Source organism: Pogoniulus pusillus, chromosome 36 (genome assembly GCF_015220805.1).
Source record: "Pogoniulus pusillus isolate bPogPus1 chromosome 36, bPogPus1.pri, whole genome shotgun sequence".
NCBI lineage: Eukaryota > Metazoa > Chordata > Aves > Piciformes > Lybiidae > Pogoniulus > Pogoniulus pusillus.
In genome coordinates, this window is record NC_087299.1 from 5,972,499 (window position 1) to 5,990,468 (window position 17,970).

The following is a 17,970-nucleotide window of genomic DNA, read 5'->3' on the forward strand; positions in this document are numbered from 1 at the left end:
AACACCCATGGCAGCTCCAGTGGCTGCTGCAGACAGAGCCAGAAGGCTTAGGCTGTCTGCTGCTGTCTTCTTATTTTAAGCCTGTGAAAACCCAAATATAAAAATCCCTTCACTTGCTGCTCCTCTTTGTCCCTTCAGCTTTTGTGACTGAGGAGGCAAATGCTGTCTGATACCTTGCAGTGCAATTGCTCTCCCTGCAAACTACAGCCAGCCCATACCCAGCAGTAAAAAGCCACCTCTGCCTGTGGCTGCATGGCTCTGCAGATGCCTTGCCTCCAGCCATTGCTGCTTTCAAACTGCACTAAGTTTGTACAAACACTTCTCAGGGATGAGCCTGCCTTCAGGTATCAAACTGCTAAGAGAAGGCAGATCTGAAAGGTCTGCTAGGAAGGAGAGGCGTTTGAAGCACGACCCTGCTCTGTGGTATTCCCAGGGTCTACATTTTAAGGAGAACAAAAAAGGGAAACAAAATATTTCTATTCACCTACAAAGAGGAAGTTCCTAGCAGAAGTTACACAGCCAAGCTGAAGTAGACAGACAAACACACACTCCCCACTCCCCCCAGTGCTAGTACTTGTGAAAACCACTGGTGCCCTCCTGAACTCAAAAAGGACTTCACTGGAGCACATCAACCAGGGAAATTCTGCTGCCTTTGCTGTTTAAGTTGAAGCCTTTCTAGAAGCCACTATCAGAACCTCGAGTCTTATTATCCCTCCCCAAAGGGCCTTTTCTGCCCATTGGAGGGCTGAGGGGAAGGACATCTCTCAGTGAGAAGATGCACAAGCCAGTGGATCAGCTTCAGCCACAGATTTAGGAGAGATGGGTGGTCAAGGCCCCATTCTGTCCCAGCCCTCCCAAGGAGCACCACAAGCCACTTAATTCCTCTCTGCCCAGTTGTAAGAGACATTGATGCCAGCAGACACATCACCTAATTTTCAGGCCCAAAGTGGCATCTACTTCCTATTTCCTCCAAGAAGGCTTAGTCATCTCCATCTTCTGAATGCTACATTAGCTGGGAATACAAATAATTTAAAAACCCATCCAACATTCAGGCAGAGTTTTGAGCTACTGACTCCAGCCAAACTGCAGGGTGCTGGGTTAGCCAGTGACTGGTGGCCACTTGCACACCCTCCTGAAAGCTGCACTCTCTGAACTTCAAATTCTTCTTAACCAGACCCAACCCAGACTTGACTGGGACAGCTGCTCCAGACTGTAATATTGATCCTCGCTGACTCTGACTTGTTTGAGGGCTTTCCCCTTGGCTTACAGCCTGCTCTTGGCATTCAAATGGCCAGGAGCAGTGCAAGAAGGATTAAAGAGTTTATTGCTCTTGCAGAAGAAACTTCATTTACTGCCATCTGCTACACCTTTCAAGTACAGTCTCAAAGGGCAAGAGTAGGGCACGTGGCCTTCCTTCCCTGTTGTGTGGCACTTAGCTTTGACCTGCTACTAAACCGAGGAACATCCCCCTTCTGCATGACTCTGCTGTTCCCACCTCCCAGTGCTGCCCCTGTATTTTCTACTTAGTTTTGTAAACTCCTCAAGGGAGAGGCTGAATCTCAGCAAGAGCCTAGATATTACAGAGGCATCCAGGCAGAGACACAGTTCACAGAGATGAACACTAAACTACCTCAGGTCCCTTTGTTTCCCCACGTAATCTTCTTCTCCCTTTAAAAATAGAAATGCATTAAAATCCTTCATTGAATGTAGCCCAAGACAATTCCTTTATTCTGTTCCTCTCCTGCTCGTGGTGGAAGGGAGCATGCTCACAGCTCCCTTGGCTGAGCTTGCTCACATTACTGCTTTTGACATAGTTTTACCCTGCAGCCTATTGTCTGCAGAGCTCAGTTTCCTCTAAAAGGCAGTGTCAGTGCTCTCAGGGAGCTGTGGAAAAGGCACAAAACAACCACAGTCAGAGAACCACGGCTGCCAGAACTCATAGACAAGTACTAACTGCACCTTTGCTGTGTGCTGAGGACAAGATACAAGAGGCAGGAATGGGGCAAACCCAAGGCAATTGGTGCATTTTCAGAGGAGCAGGCAGCATGTTTGTGACACAGGAGCTGCATTTGGAAATGAAGCCTGTCCTGAGGCTTCCCAACATCGCAACTTAGACTTTCCTCAGTCACATCTACAGCCTGGATTGCTGAGCAGAGACAGTTTTCAGCCAGCTGAGCCACGAAGGGCTGAAGAACACGCTGAGAGGTGGTCTCAGGCACTGGTTAGCTGTAGAAGCCAACACATGCTTGTACAGAAAGCAGTTGTGCTGCACTCTGCTCTATTAGTCCAGACAAACTGAACTAGACAAATGCAGTGCACCAAGCAGCTGAAACATCCCTGCTTCATTCCACCTCCCAGACACTCGAGGGTGTTGGAAATGATGATGCATGTTAAATTTAACCAAATTTATTAGCCACGTGTTCTGAGTGCAATCAGCACTTCACTTCCTCACATTTCCTTCTTGAGAACCAGCACATTTCCTACACAGAAGAGGCAGCAGTGTGTTGTGTGCAGCTAGCAGCACACACTGAGCCACGCAGCAGCTCTGAAGCAATGAGTGCCTGGGTTTTAATGCTTCCTGAGCTGTGCACACAGAACTTCAGGTGCCCAACAAGCACTGTTGCAACCAAACAGACTTCCAAAAGCATTGGGCATCGGCAAGCCAAAGGAAGCTTTGCACTCGAAGCTCTTCAATTAAGTTTCATTATGAAAATCCCAGCTAACAGATCTAGATCACCCTCCCTTGCTAGCAACGCGAGAACACTTTGCACAAGAAGGCATTTAGACAATTGAGACTCCAATACCTTTGATTTTGGATAAACCTTTTCCAAACTGTTTCCACACACCAGATTGAAGCAAAGGATAAAAGATGCAAGGGCATCAGCACAGAGTGGGGAAATTACAGTTCATTAACTACACCAATTTGGGATCCAGTGCTTATTAAGATGAAGTAACACCTTTCTGCACAGCAAAAGGCATTTCAAAACAGAAGCTGTTCCAGTGTGTTTTGTAACATGTAATAAACTCCCTCAGCAGGTGTTATGGGGAGAAGGGTGCAATTTCCAGCGCAAGGCTGATGAGCACCTAAAATGAGATATCAGAGTCCTCCTCAGGCTTGTTTCTTTACTCCCAAGCACTCCTCTTATGCAATGCTTTAATTTAGACTATCCTGAGAGCTGGCACAGAATTAATCAGGTCAGTGAAGGCAGACTGCTGGCCCTGGCTGCTACACCTTTAAACACTTCTTTGCACTGCCCCTTCAACTGCTGCGCCTCTATTTTTAACTCGGTTGCAAACGCAAGACCCCACAGGGCGTGGGGGAAAGCTCTTCCCCCAAAAATGCCATTCACAAGAGGCCGACACCCTCGGCTCTTGAGGTTATTCCCCTTGTTCCACAGCTTGTTTACTGGATTGTTAAGCATTCTGGCAGCAAATGGAAGGGGGTGGGGAAGGAGACGAGCTGCCACATTGCTAAAATTAGCATCTTCTGTCTCCGAGATGCCTGTGGAGATTTCAAAAATTAGGTTTCTTTGCAAGATGCAGGGAGATGGAATTTAACCTGTGGTACACAGCCCAAGTCCAGAGCTCTCTTTCACACCAGAAAACTACTTCATCTTCCCTAGCCCCCCCTCCCTGCTCCCAGCTGCCAGGAAGAGACCATTAACACGAAGCAGCAAGCCCATTTTATTATATAAAAGTAATTGCATTCATTTGCCCTGTCATCCACCAGCAGCTCCCTGACATCTTCCACACCAGCTTGCCTATCAAGTCACAGCCCAGTCCCTTTTACAGGTCACTCCTGCTGTGCCGGCAGAGGCACTGTGAGACCTGCAATTCCCCATGATTTTATCCCCTCGGCTGTAGATTTTGGTCCTCAGATACCAGCTAACGTCCTGCTCAGGGAATGTGTTGTGTCCTTCCTCAGACTTTAAAAGGCAAACGTTCATCACAGAACTGCTGCAGCAACTTCTGTATGCATGCAAGTACCACTTGCTCTGTGCCAAAATATCAGAGGCAGAAATAGACCTGTCTTGCAAAGCCTTACCTCAGTGTGGGTCTTTCACAGATGGGCTTTAAGTCAGAAATGGAAGAGACTTCAAAATGAAGCTCAAATTCCTGTCCAAGAAGCAATCAGTGTGCCAAAGTCTTACTTCCTGGAAGGAACCAAAGACTCATTGAATTAGTCAGGATCATCCAGTGCCAACCCCCCTGCCATGGGCAGGGACACTCTACCCCAGATCAGGCTGTCCAGAGCCTCATCCAGCCTGGCCTTAAACACCTCCAGGGATGAGGCTTTCACCACCTCCCTGGGCAACCCATTCCAGGCTCTCACCAGCCTCATGGTGAAGAGCTTCTTCCTAACATCCAGTCTGAATCTCCCCATTTCCAGCTTTGTTCCATTCCCCCCAGTCCTATCACTACCTGACAGACTACAAAGTCCCTCCCCAGCTTCCTTGTAGTCCTCTTAAGATACTGAAAGGTCACAATAAGGTCACCTTAGAGCCTTCTCTCCAGAGTGAACAGCCCCAACTCTCTGAGTCTCCCCTCACGGGAGAGGTGCTCCAGCCCTATGATCATCCTCATGGCCCTACTCTGGACACCTTCCAGCACATCCACATCCCTCTTGTCACAGTAGCTCCAGAACTGGATGCAGTACTCCAGGTGGGGTCTCAGCAGTGTGAAGCAGAGGGTGAAGATCACTTTCTTCACCCTGCTGCCCACACTGCTCTTGCTGCAATCCAGACTCTGGTTGCTCTCTGGGCTGCAAGAGCACACTGACAGCTCATATTGAGCTTCTTGTCCACCAGCACCCGCAAGTCCCTCTTCCCCAGGGCTGCTCTCAAGCCAGGCACTGCCCAGTCTATATTGGTGTTTGGGATTGCCTTGACCGAGGTACAGGACTTTGCACCTGGTCTTGTTGAACTTCATGAATTTGGTTTGGGCTCACCTCTCCAGCCTATCAAAGTCCCTCTGGATGGATCCCTGCCCTCCAGCCATGAAACAAATGCAGGCTAGCACAAACAGATTTTTGTCACAGGACTGGACATTTTTGTTCCCAAATTCCCTTTTTAACAATTATATTTATTCTACTCCCATTACAAGTCTCAACTCAAGTCCTGTAACCACTATATTTGCTTAGATCATCTCACACTGCTCCTTTCAGCTTTCAGAACCATCAGTGGACAGTGTTGGAGCAGAGGAGTGGGAAAAGAATTGGGAAGGTTTGTTTCAACACAGAAAAGTGGCCCTAATGTCTCGGTTCTAATTTAAATTCCCAGAGACTCCAATATAGTTGATAGAACCAATAACAATTTATAGGATGCCCTTCCCTCTTCCCCCTTCTTTCCCAAATGATAAGGAATTAGATGGAGAGGAAAGGCATGCAGACCCAAATAATGTCACTGTGATTTCAGAAGTTAAAAGAAGAAAAGTTTAACAATAAATAAAAGGTATATGAGGTAGGGAAGTTACAAAGGTGTAAGGAAGGGAAAAGAAGACACAAAACATGTAAATGTACAACCAGATTTGATGGCAATGGGTTTTGTCTGCCTCGTGGAGATGATGGCCACGTGGTAAGGCAAAGAGCAGCAGGAAACAGGAGTGGTGATCCTGGCAGGCAGGGAGGGAGAGAAAGAGAGAAACCAGATGTCTCCCTGCTTTTATGGATTTTTAGACAGCAATGGGGAGTGGGCTAACCATCATCTGGTAGTGGTCAGACCCACTCTGGGGTGGGGGCAAGACAATCTGGAGTCAGGTTGAAGACCACTCCTCCCAGGAGGGTTAACCCTGTACACCCAAATAAAGGCACTTTGAATTGAAATGATGCTTCATCAAAATAGGTACTGACCTGGCACATGAAATAGTAACAGACACTGAGTACTATATGCTATAGAAATAGTAACATGCAGTAAGAATCATAGAGTGTAGATTGATATCTAGAACCTTCCAGGAGGTACTTCAAACCAACCACATTTTGTTCCACGCCTGAAGAAGCAGGTTTAGTGGAACACTCTGTAGGACTTCACTTTGAATCTGACAAGAAATCAAAAAAGAATTCAGCTTTACAAAACATTGCACATTTGGTCAAAGTCCACAGATCCCAACTAAGTGATTACACTCAAGTTACCCCTCCATAGATCCCAGCTAAGTGATTCCACTTAGTTGGAACTGGAACCCCTCCACAGATCCCAACTAAGCAATTCCACTTAAGTTACCCCTCCACAGATCCCAACTAAGTGATTCTACTCAAGTTATCCCTCCACAAATCCCAACTAAGTGATTCCACTCAAGTTACTTGAGGCATCTCTGGTGTAAAAGTTTACTCTAAAATCCTTCTGGATCTGCTCTGTGTCTTGAAGTGAACAGAAGTTGGTCTTTGCAAGTGCTTCCTGACTGGAGACAGGAAAACCTCCATAAAGCTGAACTAAAATCCAGCAGAGCTAGAGGGTTCAATAAACACAAATCTAAGGTTGTCATGTTAAGGTTGTCCTGCAAATGTCACAGAGATGGTGTTATTCAGAGCTTAAGAGCTCACTCCAAATTCAGTGTTTACATCTCCACCTTTGCATGCCCCTGCTGAGTTCAAACTCCTGCCACCCCGTTAAACAAAAGCACAGAGTTCCATGTAGGCAGTCTGAGCATCAAAATGAAAACCAGCCTGCTTGCAGCAGCTTCCCTGCTCTGAAGTGATATCCTGAATCCACTTCATGTTTCCTCTGCTCTTTCAGGCACAGCTCTCAAACTCCCAAGACTTGTTCCCAACATTGAGCTTAAAAGGTGCCCAGTGGTCCTGCTGCATGGCAAATCCTACTCTTTCTCCAAGGGAAACCCCTGCCCCCAACCACCCAGAAAGACTTCATCCTGTCCTCACTGTCCAGGCCATGGTTTGTTACTTCTCAGTAATGAATTATGAATGCCCCCCCCTCCAATAAGCCTCTCTTACTCAAATCACCACCTAAATAATGAATGAAAAAATGAAGAGACTCCTCTGAGGAGAGAGAGCTGTAGGGGACTCAACTTTGACTCATGTGCTACAGCAGCCAGCATCAAAGCTTTGCATCAGCTCTGACCCCAGCTGGGGGTTATTTCTGAACAGGGTTAGAACTAACCTCTAATGAGTGCAAATGGCTGAACAGCAGGGGCAGGGCCTGAGAGTCTTGTCCAGAATGAAACCCCAAAACAAGGAACTGGGTATCAAAGGTCTTCAGCATCTTGCATCAGTTTGAAATGGGACAGGAGGTCACCAGCAAACTGGCAGTTTCCACCAGAAATACACTGGTGGTTCATTCCCACCAGCAGAGACACTGCTCTGGTTCAAGAAAAATGATGCAAGTTGGAGGTAGGAAGTCTGCAAATAAAGTAAAAGGTGAAGCAGGGCTGATCAAGGAAGTTTCTAAGCATATAATGAGCTTAGAATGATAGAAAATGAGAGCAGAGGCAGAGTGGCAACCTTTGGCAATATTCACTCAGTTAAACCACAGCCACAGAGCTACACCCAGCCAGACCATAAACTTTGTTATTCTTAGTAGTTCATTATGAGGCAAATTCATAAACACATGCAAATAACAAACTGTGAATTATGCAGAGATCTTACTGCTGCTCCAGGGAAAAAGCATCTGCATTAAAACATGTCTGCAAAACTGTATTCCAAAACAATACCTTTGGAAAAAGTGGGGGGAAGGGAATCAAAGCATACTGCAGTGTCTCCTTAGAAGACAACCTGGAACATCCAGCTGAGGTTTGTTAGGCCAAAGCTGGAATGAATTTGAAATGAATCAAAGGTTAAATGAATTGGAAATTGATTGAAATGTGTCTGTTTGCCAAACAGATCAGAGGATAAAGGAAATGCTCCAGTGTCACAAAGAGGAGGGAAGGAGAATTAATCTTTTGATCCAGTTGGAAGTGTCCCTGCTGACTGAAGGGAACTTGGACAAGATGACCTTTGAGGGTCTTTTTCCAACCCAATGCAATCTGTGATGTCTTATCTGATTACACTTTAGATCCAAGGAGTCAAAGCATCCACAACTATCCAGAAGTTCTTGGTTTAGACAGTCTGTGATGCATTACTAAAGGTACTTGACCACCAGCTGGCCTGTCAAATCCCCTACCAACATTATCTAGACAAGAAATCTTTCCTTCTTCATCCACCCCAAGAGCAGTCAGGATTCACCTTCCCTGGAAGTGCCTATTAAGCAACAGAAAGCTGTGATTACATTACCTACTTGGTTTCTCCTCTCACCCTCTTCTCTTGTGCATCCTATGCTCCGGACCCAAGCATCTAACCAAGTGCTGCTGCTGTCTCAAGCTGGAAACGTCACCCAAAACAGTATTTGATGTGGCTCAGAAGTGATGCTCAGGAGGGAACAATCATAGAATCAACCAGGTTGGAAGAGATCTCCAAGCTCATCTAGTCCAACCTATCATCCAGCCCCGTCCAATCAACTAGATCATGGCACTAAGTGCCCCATCCAGGCTTTGCTTTGCCTGCAACTCCACCACCTGTCTGGGAAGCCCATTCCAACTCCCATAATCACCTCCTCTGATCCCCTGGTCCTTTGCCAAAGCTATTGCAGGTGCAAATGACCCTTGGTGCCCTAGGGATGTGCTGCTGACCCAGACAGGATATCACACCACAGAAGGAAAAGCTATTCCAGCAAATTGAGGCTTTGAATCTGCCCTGACAAGCGGTCAGGGGCAGGAAGACAAGCAGGGAATTGCTCAGCTACAGACCATTTTATCTCCACAGAAGCTGGAAACTCACCTTCCACTATTTCACACAAGATTTCAGTGCACAACCCATGGTATGAACTTAAAAGCTTGGACACAAAATGCAGTGCCAACATAGGCTAGTGTCTTACAGGTAACCACCAAAGCCTTTTTTAGCGTCTTGCCCTTGGTGAGCAGCAGCATCTCCTGCTCAGGTGCAGAGCCCAGAAGTAACAGTTCTTTCTCCATCACCAAAGGAATGGAACCATCTGTCACTGCATTGTCTCTAAATGGTGCACTCACACCGCTTGTTTCACAACAAACCAGTAGCATGGGACCTCCTTAACTCCCCCACACTGCTACTTTTATTACTGCCTCAAACTTCACTCTGATTGAAGTGGGCAACCTGCACAGCTTGGATATTACTCAAAGGCAGTCAGTAACTTTTAGCGAGAAGTAAACAGCAAACTGCATGCAGCGCAGTCGAACCACCTGAATGCACAGCACGGAAGAGAATCAGGTTCATAATCAGACATAACCCAGCCTAGACTCTCTGGTGATTGTTTCTGGCAAAGTCACCCTGACATCAGGACTCTACAGGACATCACGGCCATGACACACAATGCAGACAATACAGACTTCAGCCCTATCCTACCTGTCTGTAACACGACAGAACCCAACATCTGTTATACACTATCAGAAAAAGCCCTTCCAGTGGAGAATTAATCACAAGCATCTCAACATCCTGTGGCAAGTGCATGCTGTAAGAGTGGGGAAGGTTATATAAAGCCCACAGAGAGAAGAACAACAACGCAGGAATAGAACTGTTCTGCTGGAAGAGCATCCCTAAGGTCACCATTTCTGTGGGCACAGGGGAAAAAGAAAACAAACAAGAAAGGAGCACTGCATCCTACAAGACAGTCAGGTGGCTGTTCAGCAGAGCTTAGAATGAGCTTCTATCTCCCCATTCCGTATTTTCTGAGGAGCTGGCTTGCACAGCACCTGAATACCTGCAGGTGCTGTTAGCACCAAGATGTGTTCCATGTGTTAACTGTAATTTACTTGTCAGTCATTTATCTAATTACCTACTCAAAATGGCTCATCAGGCAGGATCCCTGAAGTGTTACAACCATCATTACAGATGTGATAGCTTTATCCCCCAACAGAACAAAGATACAAGCAGCAGCAGCATCACCACCCCCTCTCCAAACACGCTTTGTCATAAAGCACACAGCTGCCACATGCATGCCTAGCACCGCGGCGCACACCACTGCAGGATCAACTGGAGATCGAAACATCTTAACGGCTTCAATGAACTGTGCACCGCAGCCAAGGGGAGAGCTGCTGCACAATCAGACCTGATCAGCATGAGCTGCAAGAGCAGACCTGTGTAATCAAGGAGAGAGAAAGCAGAGACCTCAGAACTGCCAGGCAGTTAGCATAAATGATTCTGTTCCAGATAGCAGCGACTAATGGCATTAAGAAATGATGCACGGAGTTTAGCAGGCTGCATTGTAGTGTAGTCCCTCTCATTTAAAAGCCAACCTTCATCTCCTCCAACAGTAAAGTTTGCAAGGTGCACTTCAATGCAATGCCTATAGCTAATGGAACTGCCCCGGAGTAAATAAATTTGCCAGGGAATTAGGAACTGCTCTATCTTTAGCATTACCATTTCCCTGAAGCAGTACATATTTTACTTACAGTAAGTGGAATGGATTTTCATTTACTTAAGAGTCTTTTTATTCCTCTAGATACTACAGCCATAATTAATAAAACATGCCTGCTTCGAGATAAGAGATCTTTTGGAACGATGGTGTGCTGATAAGGGCTAAAAAACAATGCATTATCCTTTAAAGCAACAGAGTCAAACAGCTAAAGAAATACCTCTGAACAAGTGATTTAAGAAAGAGTAACGTGATGCTATCAAGTGCTGCTAACAACCAAGTGTGCCCATAAGCAGAAGCAGAATTCATCCTCTAGCCAGAACTGCAATCTATAGAGAGTATAAAGAAGAGATCCACCTACTGTGCTGCGGGGGGCTTCCTAAATCCATTGTCTTGTAGAAATGGGAAGATTACTGTTTTCGAGTGCCTACATCAGAATGCAAAAGATACTCAGCATTTCCCCTCCGTCTTGCTCCCTCTTCTGCAAGTCCCTCTTTCTGTTCGTCTGAGAAGGCAGTTTAAATTTCATCCCGTTCCTGAGCTCAGGCACTGAGGAATCACTGTCAGTTTTCCGATGGTAGAGCTCCCGTACTGTACACAGCACCCGAGGAAGCGGGGGAGAGAAGAGGTAGGATTCTAGCTAAACTACTTTTTGCTAGAGCAATTAACTCTTCGTTAGCTGACATCCCCTTGCTGGGATCTCGAGTGGCAGTTGACACTGAAATGTCATTCCTCCGAGGCAACAAGGAATTCTTTCTGACAGCTGTTTAATGTTCAGCTTCCTCCTTTTAAGATTCCCTCTGCTTTTCTCTTCCACTGCTTATCAAGGGACTGCAGTCAGACACTGCCACAGCCTTACAGCCATACGAGGTGTCCCTGTTCAGTTATGCCAGAGTGATAAAGGACCACAAATGCTGTGAACTCCCTAAGGTTACTGCGATCTGCAGCCACCAATGGCATCTAAAACTTCTGAAGATCTCTAGCAGATTTATCCTCCACCAGCTAATGATTGCTGCTTCTGTCAAGGAAAGTATTTCAAACCTCTGACCCTGAACATCTAAAATAACAGAAGAAAAACTATTTGCAAAGAAAACAAATTCACTGAACTAAAATGTGGCTGGACCTGTAGACACCAGATCCATCCCCAAATGCTGAGGTTTTCAAGGCAGAAAAGGAGGCTCTTGCTCCACTTGTCTTAACCACCACAGTTCAGCCACACCACCCCATAGCCAACTCAGAATAACTGACCAGGACTGCAAAGGTTTCCACACACTCGGGGTTTTCCTAGGAAGAGTACCAGATGCTCTGAAGATGTTTGCATCTCTTAAGAGAATCTCTTAACTTTTTACTCCCTGCCCACAGGGAAACTTCCCTGATGCAAATTTTCCCCTCAAGCTGCAGGAGAAAAGCAAGTCAGCAGAACTAGATTTTCCCAACCAGCCATTTTCCTCTGGAGAAAAGGGCAAAGGGATTTTTCTCCCCTCCAATCAAACAGGACAGGCAGATCAACACGAGAGCCTCATACAAAATGCCAGAATATGTTCTAATGCATATCCTCGGTGAGCAAAAGCTCTTAACCATCATGGTCAGGGCACTCTTCTTTCTCATCTAGGAGAACACTGCGCAGACCAAACAAGGGACACACATCTGCTGTAGACCTCTCCTCGTTAGATGTAACAGCTTCTCTCAGCAACAGAATCTACACACACTCAGCAGAATCTCTTTCTCAGAAAGCTCTAACCATTTAAGAGCTTTTAGGCTTAATACTACTGAACCCCAGGCATTCAAAGCACCATTGTTGTTCCCTGTCATTAAAAGCATAATCCTTGAGACTTACTCTGATCACTGGCTGAGAAGTGTCTCACAGAGGAAAAAAGCAAACAGAAACATATAACTTTGCCCACAATCTCATTCACTCTTCTCTCTAAACCATTCCCAGCTCTTCTGTTTTGTGCAAAGCATTTCTTGCAGAAAAGGTCCATGACAGAGCAGCTTCCCTTCCATGTTGGCTGTGCAGGTTTAACTCCTGGTTTGTATCTCCGAGATCATGAGTTCACAGGGAGAATATTCTATTTCTTTTCACTCTCTGACCAGTGATGCAGCTGAAGAATCCTGGATTTGCCTAGAGGAGAGCAGCAGCCATGCATAAAGCAGCTCCTCATAGTTAATTAAATGTAGAAACCCACTCTGCCTGGCTTCAGAAGACAACTAAAGTTATTTGTGCTCTCAAGAAACAAAGCATTCCTCCCTCTGATGAAGTATTTAACCTCAGATGAAACTGACAGGTAGAATTCTGATGTGAACAAAGATGAAAAGAAGCCCATCTGCAGACATTTAAATGTTATGGAAGGTAAGCAATATCTAATGCCAGGCAGGTTTCACAGCATCCTGTGAGGACAGGCTGAGAGAGTTGGGGCTCTGCAGACTGGTGAAGAGAAGGCTTCAAGAAGACCTCGTAGTAGCCTTTCAGTATCTGAAGGAGGCCTAGAGGAGGGCTGGAGAGGAACTACTGACAAAGTCTTGTGATGACAGGATGAGGAGGAATGGGTTTAAACTGGCAGATGGGAGATTGAAACTGGATGCTAGGAAAGGGTTCTTTCTAGTGAGGGTGGTGAGACCCTGGCACAGGTTGCAGATCACAGAATGTGATTCTGTTGAATCATAACATTCTGTTGAGTGTGATCACATTCTGTGATCCACAACCTTTCTGGAAGTGTTCAAGGCTAGGTTGGAAGAAGCCTCGAACAACCTGTTCTAGGGGGAGCTGTCCCTGCTCATGGTGGGGGGTTGGAACTAGATGAGCTTTGAGGTCCCTTCCAACCTAAACCATTCTAAGATCCCAGGGGCAGGGGTGGCTTAGATTTTAAACAGCCACTTGCCAAACTCCAAGTGCAAATCAAGCCAGACAATAGTCCATGTTGTAAGACACAGTGGCTGAGTCACTTGGTTATACCTGCACTCAGGGATTTTCAGGGGGATTAACTTTACCAGGACTACCAGCAGATAAAAATAATTTAGTTGTGAGAAGAAGCATGAGAAAGACCAAATGAAAACTGGGAGTGCTCACGGGAGCAGCATCTTTCCAAGCTGCTTTGATTGACAGCCTTATTCACAGCTAATGGCTGTAGCTTCAAAACTTCCCACATAATGCCAATATAGCTGAATTTTGGTAAAAAACATTGGATTTCCCTCCCTCCCATCTCTGACAAACACACAGGCTCAGTGCCCATACAAATGAATGAAGGGAACATATTTTTCTCCTCACAGCATTAAAAAGTATTTTTGATTGTTCCAGCACTGGTTCAACCAATCCAGTCCTCACTTCACTACCTCTAAGCATACTGCACTCATCCTAACCAGCCTGTCTAAGCATGAGTTATGCTTATTTCACTAGTTCCTAAGACTCAAACTAGAAAGAAATGTAGCCTCCCTGCTTCCAGGTACTCGCACACATCAAGACCTTTCCTACTGCCATACAAATAGCAGAAGTTCAGAGGGAGCACAGCAGCAGCTGCCTTAGGTAATAAGCATCAAGCAGCAGCAGGTAGGAGAGCTCCAGGAGTAACAGTCCTCTGACAGAGCTGGTTCTAGTGCAGCACAAAGCTTTCCAAACCTGCCTTCCAGAGGGCTGAAGTGAATGTTTGGAGGCTAAACAGGAGCACACATGCAGGGCTGTCTTCTGTTACCTCTCTTTCACAGAAATCACAGAAACAGGCAGGTTGGCAAAGTCCCTCAGGGGCACCAAGTCCAACCTAGAACCCTACTCTACAAGATTCACCTTAAACCACAGCCCTAAGCACCACATCCAAACCACCCTGAAACACAGCCAGGCTGGGTGACTCCACCACCTCCCTGGGCAGCTCATTCCACTCCCTGACCGCTCTCTCCATGAAAAACTTTTTTCCTAATGCCCAATCTAAACCTCCCCAGCCTCATCTCGAGGCCATTCCCCCTTGTTCTGTCTCTAGTTACCTGCCAGAAGAGACCAGCAGCAGCCTCTCCACAACGTCCCTTCAGGTAGTTCCTGCATAGCTCTGGTCATGGATAGTAAAAGAGATTTCTACATCCTGTTTTTGTCACCATGACGTTCACAAGAGCTGTTTAATAGCCATGGAAGATATATATAGATATATATATAAAAATGTATCTGTACCTAATTTCTTGTTCCCAAGAATCCCTTCACTTCTTTCCAGTTCATTTGTGCTCACGATGCCAGCTTAAGCCTTTGCCAGGCATCCAGTAGATGGCAACAACGATACAGGCAGCTCATTGCCTTTGCAGTGCTCTTGTCCCGGACTCTGGAATGTGTGGGCAAACAGAGCTATTTATTCTGCTTAGAGTGGCCCATTTCCCACTACATACTTCTAAAAATCTTTACAAGCAGCAACAGGTATACAAAAGAAAGAGGAAGACAATTTGAGGGGGGAGGTTTGGGTGGGCGTGGAAGAAGAAACAGAAGGTAATATTCAGGTGATGTAGTTTCTAATCCAGGTTCATTCATAAAAGCTCCTATCATTGGCACGCCAAAAATGTAATATGCTTCAGGCTTTAACCTCAAAGTAACTCCACTTCTTCCACAAATGACACCAAAAAAAAGATCCATCAGCCTCACAGCAGGAGGCTTGGATCAGGCAACACTTGGATATTGGCAGGGTATTACTCAGTTCTTACAGTCAATGCCTAAAGAGGGGCTTGGTCAGCCTCCTCCAAGGGCAATAAAACTTGCTCACAGATTCTACAGAGAGCTTTAAATTGGCTGGCAGTAATACAATCGCCTTTGGCCCCTCAGGAAAGACAGCCTGAGTTGAATTTCTGCTCGTTAGAAAGACTTAACCCAGCAAAACCTGCCACTTTTTACTCCTGAGACTGGAGGTGAGAGGCTGCTGCTGTTCAGTTACAGAAACACAGAGCTGAGGTGCAGACTTCTATCAAGCCAACATATGGATGCATCTACGGCTGCACTACAGACTGCTTTTCTCTCCCCCAGCACAGAAAGAGCAGCACAGGTCCAGCAGTGCCCTTCCCCTTGTTTTCAGCAGGCAGCTGCTGCAGAAGGAGCTGCTTTACAAACTGCCTGCCCCAGAAACTCTCCCCTTTTTATTGCAGTCGCATGACTTCCACAGCACACAGCAAAGAAAGGTGAGGTCCAACTACAATGTTCCTACCGACAGCAGACAGCAACCAACAATTCAAGACCTCTCATAAGGACCTTTATGGTTCCCATTGCTATTTCTGGCAGCTTCATAACCTTCCACACATTAACCCTAACAAAAGGCCACTAACGACAGGTAGTTATTAGTACTTCATGATCTAAGCCAGAAATCACCTTCTAAGGTCCAAGGATGGAGACAAACTGCCAGGCACCATTGCAGGTGCCAAATTCAATTGTATTTAGCTCCTTATTTCCATCACATTTCAGTGGCAATGACTGTGCCTAAATAGGAGTTAGGAGACTAAACACCTTTAGGCTCCTTGGCACAGTCTCCAAGAGCTACATTACAACACACTTTGCTAAAAAACAGACAAACAAGAACCCCAAGCAAACAAAACCAAGGGGAGAAATGAATCTAGAAAGGCTGACAGGTTCTCATTGCCTGTTGAATCTAGCTGGGCTAAATGGCAAGGCTGAAAAAGCTCATTCAAGCCAAACTTCTATCCTTAAGAAAACAAAAAATGCATTCCTCAAAGACAGGAAAACAGAATATGTGAATCACATCAGCTGAAAGACACTAACCTTCAGCACAGTCAGAATGAAATGCAAGATCCTCCTACACTGCTGGGTCCACTACTGAGCTGTGTTGTGTGTCATCATTTATCCTACAGAAGGATCAGAAAGAGATACAAAGCAGAACAGTAGCACTGCAAGGCCACTCTGTAAACAGCGTAGGGAGATAACAGCTGAGGAAGAATCCAGGTTATGGAGTGCTTGCATCAGTCTAAACACCAGATAGAAGGTTTAGAGATTTATGTAGCTTTTGTATCTTGAAAGCACAGATGGAGGTGATTAAACAGGACTGAAATATTCCAGATTTATCCTACTGCAGTCTTGAAATGCTTGGTCAGGCGAGTTTGAACTGGGTCATGGTGAACATCAGCAGCCTCAAAGATGATCATTCAGTGCAGGATCTCAGGGTACTTTTGAACCTTTGGCATTTCAAATGTTTCAGACAAAACATGATTCATTTTGGCACAAATAATCTGAAATATTAAAATATAGGTAAAACAGCAAATTTATGTCTCCAAATAAACAACCAAACAAGAGCTCAAGTGTTTTACAACCAGTCCAGACTTTCCAGTTAGTTAAATGTTCCTAATGCTTTCATTAACTTCAACTGCTCCTTCCCCTCAGCCTTCTTTCTCATGCTGGTTTCCCAGTGATTTGATTTCTCAGTTACGGTTTGTTCATAGATCTTAAGCTCTCCTTCTTGTGCACTTCAGCACCAGATCAAGCCCTTTAATAATATCATTTCATTTTGCCTCTGCAGCAAAAAGGAGGACAAACAGCAGTTTGCAATGTTTGTTACACTATAGCTTCATTCCTTGCTCGGGAAAGAAAGCTCATTAAGCTGGCTCTGTGCAAAAGCTTCAGGATTTGGTGTCAGTTTGCAGTGGTCACTGCCTGTGTAGTACCAAACGAAGCAGAACAACACATGGAAGTCTCAGCACTTGGGACAAACGGTGTCCTTTCAGATTTGAGTCAAGCCTCACCAAGAGAAAACCAAACTCAAACCAGCATCCGTTCTCCAGTCCCTCGCAGCAAGTGCTGAACTAGGAGGTTGCCCAGGGAGGCTGTGGATGTCTCCTCCCTGGTGGTGTTCAGGGCCAGGTTGGATGAGGCCTTGGGCAACCTGGGCTGGTGGAAATTGTCCTGTCCATGGAGTAGATGATCTCTAAGGTGCCTTACAACCTAAACCATTCTGTGATTCCATGGACCACAAAATGTGTTCACATTTGACCTGTAACTGACAGGCAGCTTCACAGTTCAATCCAAGGTGTATTCAGACTGCTGATGTCAGTTCAGATGTGACTTCTGTATCTCTTCCCTAGCTAAACTTGTATCACAGAATGGTTTGAGTTGGAAGGGAAGTTTAGACATCACCTAGCCCGTCTTCTCTGTCTTAACAGAAGCACTGCTCCTAGAGATAGGCAGCATGGCAGAGCCACATGCTGAAGGCCACCTGAAGTACTTCCCCAGGGCTAATCTGCTGCACTATATACCTAAGCAAACAGGACTTTGCGTGTCTGTGCACAGCCCTATTTCATCAGATCAGAAGGGAAAAGTGAGTCTAGACATGCCAGAACAGATTGGAAAAAGAGAGCATTACCAAATTTGCCATATACCTCCTCGATTCTGGACTCTCCCAGTGCTGCTGGAATAACGTTGAATCATGCTACACAGCAGACCTCTCTGCTAGCTGATTGCATTCCACTCAGATTTCCTTCTCACACAGCTATCTTACTCCTCATCCACACACAGCCTACACAAAAAAAAAGGGGAGTTTTCATTCCAAAGCAAGCAACAAGCTTTGAAAACTCTGCCTCAGCAATTCAGCAAGCTGCAGAAGAATGCTGAATGTTTCAAAGCCACCGAAGATGAATA

General features: G+C 45.7%; 1 protein-coding gene and 1 long non-coding RNA gene across 2 annotated transcripts in view; both read right to left on the reverse strand.

Annotated features, from left to right (window-relative positions):
- PLCH2 (phospholipase C eta 2) overlaps window positions 1-17,970 on the reverse strand; it is a 102,524-nt gene that overhangs the window by 67,010 nt on the left and 17,544 nt on the right. The gene's annotated exons all lie outside the window — the stretch shown is intronic.
- On the reverse strand, window positions 15,751-17,841 carry LOC135190699 (uncharacterized). The gene is made up of 2 exons (XR_010308607.1): window positions 17,712-17,841; window positions 15,751-16,568 (listed from the first exon to the last, which is right to left on the reverse strand). It is a non-coding gene; the product is annotated as an uncharacterized LOC135190699 (long non-coding RNA).